This window comes from Lupinus angustifolius, chromosome LG05 (assembly GCF_001865875.1).
Source record: "Lupinus angustifolius cultivar Tanjil chromosome LG05, LupAngTanjil_v1.0, whole genome shotgun sequence".
In the NCBI taxonomy this organism is placed as follows: Eukaryota; Viridiplantae; Streptophyta; class Magnoliopsida; order Fabales; family Fabaceae; genus Lupinus; species Lupinus angustifolius.
The window spans coordinates 22520305-22524155 of record NC_032013.1 but is presented as its reverse complement, the minus strand read 5'-3'; positions in this window follow the sequence as shown (position 1 = coordinate 22524155).

The following is a 3851-nucleotide window of genomic DNA, read 5'->3' as shown; positions in this document are numbered from 1 at the left end:
ATTAAAACAAGAAGGATTTTCAGCCAAACATGAAGAAGGAGGACAGTAGGAGGCATTATTAATGTGCTTGAGGTTGTCACATGTCTAACGGGAAAGAACTTCTTAAATGTTTACATGAAAACAACAAGGATCTTTCATTGGAAGACTTTTAGGAGTTAGGATACTCTCCATTTTTGTAATGACATTTTAAAACAAAGAGAAATGCAATTTTCAATTACATATTTATCTTTTTAGTTATAATAAATTACATTTTTGCTATTAAAAGTAAGTTTGAACCCTCTCTATTATTAGAGTGATCAATGCTAGGATATGATTATGATATAAGTTATTTTTTTGGATGACCAATATTTTAAAATGTAAAAATATATTTTTAAATAAATTAATTCAATACAAAAATGTCATTTGCATCAACAACAACATCTCTATCTCTCAACCTAACTCCTCTTCATGCTCCTGGCTCGCCCCTAAACCCTCCCTCCCCGACAAGTACTCCAACACTATCACTCACCGGAAAACGTACTAGATCTCCATTCCTTTGTCGTAGACTTCGAGTTTTGCCTTCAAGATTTGATTACTTTGCTCTCCGTTGACGAGCTCTTTCAGACGAAAAGCTTGTCCCCCTCCACCCCCACCTCTCTTCTCAAAGCCTTTCAATCCCTCCACCGCTACCTAGTCCCCCTTGTCAAAGGCAAGTTCACCTCCGGCGACTGCCACATCGAAGACGATGGAGCCAGTTCTCTCCTATCCCGTATTAGCCTCTCTGGTAGTACTATAGAGGAATCTGTCTCACTAAAAATAAAGAGAGAAATAAACATTTGTCTCTCTGTTAATAAAGATGATCATTGTTTAACTTTTACTTAGTAGAATTTGGGGAAGTAGATATATACAAACTTAGGGAAAATCATCCTTAACACATTGAAGAGAAACCTTATTCATAAAAAACAGACAAAAATAAATACACAATAGTATATTTGTTTATAAAAAGAAGACGACATATGTAAAACACCCAATACAATACGTGGAATTTTCTTCTTATCCATGTTGATTAAATCCAATCAGTTCATCGTTAAACTTCAATGCTCCAGTTGATAATGGGGTAAATTGTGGAAAAGTTAGTTTCACATCATCTATTCATTATATTTTGGACGATTTTAATATATGTTAGTTACTTCTTTAATTATCAATAAGTTTTAAAATAAAACTTTAATATATTATTAGATATCTAGATTAAAAGACATCTCCACCAATTATGTTGATTGTATACTAATAGTTGATGGTTCCATCATTTCACAAACAATTAAATAAGTGACTAAGAGATCAAGAAAGATACTCAAATACTACAAGGTATTGCTTGTGGTGGAGGTGTTATAATTATTTTCATTAATGGAGAGACAAATGTTTCAAAAAATAAAGGAAAATGCAACTTTCAATGACACATTTATCCTATTTATTATAATGAAATTATACTTTTATCACTAAAAACAAATGCAAAAACATGCACTTGTCTCTCTATTAATAGAGGTGATTCATGTTCGTGGTGGAGTGGTAGGTGGGGTGAGAAGGTGTGGTTCTATTGCAGTGTTGGTTAAAATTTCATGTCAAGTGCCAATAGTGAACAAACTATAAATAGCTTAATTGGACCCAACCATATCCTCAAATCAGATTGTGTGTTCAGCCATCTTCATCATGGACAACATGTCATAATGTACACACAGCTAAGATGCTTTAAATGATTGTTTTTTGGTAAACCTTTGAGACCAAGCACCATTTTCTATCCTAATTTTATTTTACTTAATCTTCTATGTTATACATACAAGAAAATGACTGCTGAAGGCATATATATCTAAAATATATATGTATACATAAAATAGTATTTTAACCATCAGCATTTATAACATAAAGCCAAGGCATAAGAAAATAGCTACCATGATGATTTTTAAAACTTCTATGGGTGGGCGCAACTAATTATTGAAGGTAACAAGTTGAGAGTTATTGGTCCCTTACGCAGGTGCTTTTTGCACATTTATATGTAGCATCGAGTTTGATTATTATACTTCTATAGTCCGTTGGTTAGAACTCTTCCCGGCTATTTTATGAGTGGACATTTTTTGTTCCAAAATATGTATTACTTTATGTATCACGGCGTATGATTGAATAGAAATATTTAATTTTTAAATTTTTAATTTTAATATATATTTTTCAATCAATCACAAATAATATATGACGTGATATATTTCTTACCCATAATTGGTATAAGAAGCTTCAGGTTTGTAGGTTTGGTATGCTGCTATCAAGTTGTGTTCTAACAAATTTGAAATCAATAAATTATGTGGTTCAAATGATTTCCAGCTTTGAAATGGAAGATAAAAGTGTTCCTAGTTCAACACGGGTGCATGTTGGCACTAGGGAATGAGAAAAAAAAATATGTAGCATTAATTTTATGTAATGTTTGTTACTGTATTATCATCGTTTACCATTTATGTTTATTTATTATTCACTTTTTAAAAAAAAATTCAAATAAATAATAAGTTATATATTAATTATATATAAATCTTTATATAAACATTTTTTAAAGCAATACTGATAAAATGACACAGGGAGTAATTGCTATTGGGCCCATTGATTATAACAATATTATCCTAACATTTATTTCATTATCTATCATTTATCTTCCCATTAATCATCATTAACTTATTTCATTATTTCTTTTACTATAAAATTTGTTATTACCGTTAGAAACATAATTTGACAAAGTAGTTCTGAATGCTTCTTGCTCCCCAAAGTGATAGATAATAGAGAACATATAGTAATAAGATTTTTCTCCTATCGATATTCCATTTGGACTAATAATTTATATGGAATAATAATTTATATATGGGGATGGATCCAGTTATTCCAGGAATAACTTTCAATAATTAATCCAAATCTCTACCATTCATTCTATTATAATCTAAATACTCATAATCTTTATTTTAAATGTCATGGGAAAGTCACATGTTCTCTTCATTCTCTTTCTCATCCTCCTCCAAAGTTTGCAAATCTCTCACCTATTTGATATTCTCTTGTTATTTCTTTAAAGTTTGCAATTTCTCACTCATGATATTCTCTCTTATACCCATCTTCTTCTCTTCTTATTTCACTATTTTTTACTAAAAAATTTCATATTCATGTTCAAATAAAGTGATGGAAGTGTTAGAAATTCCAAAGTTGATCAGAATTTGTTTTCGATTTTTTTCTATATTTATTAACTGTTCCATTGAATTCCTGCCTTTTCTTTATTCAAATGACTTTAATTATAAAGCATTATTGAATTTATGGTATGAAGGGAATGACAAAGAGGGTTGAATGACATGTGACTTTTATATTACTTTTAAAATAAAATTTATGAACCTTTAGATTATAATAGAATGAATGGTTGAGATTTGAAGTAACTCTTTCAATTTACTCCTCGTCCCTCCCCTTTATGTATTATTGTTTTAATTTTGAATAATGTGTGATTTTTCTCCTACAGATATTCCATTCGGACTAATAATTCATATGCAATATGTATTATTATGGTTAGGCTTATCTTGGGCTCTTCAATTTAAGAGTAAATTATACTGACACCCCCTAAGTTTTAGTGAAATTACATAAATACCCCTCACTTTTCTAAACTTACACAAACCTCCCCGAGTTTTGTACTTTCATTACACTGACCACCTTGTATAAGAAATAAGTGTAATCTTTTAAACAAAAATGTGATAAATGCAATTAAGTTAAACAAAACATGATATATTGTGTAGACAAGTCTAAATAATATACAAATCAATGTATCTTTATTATTTTTTGTTACAAAATGCATCAACAATTCT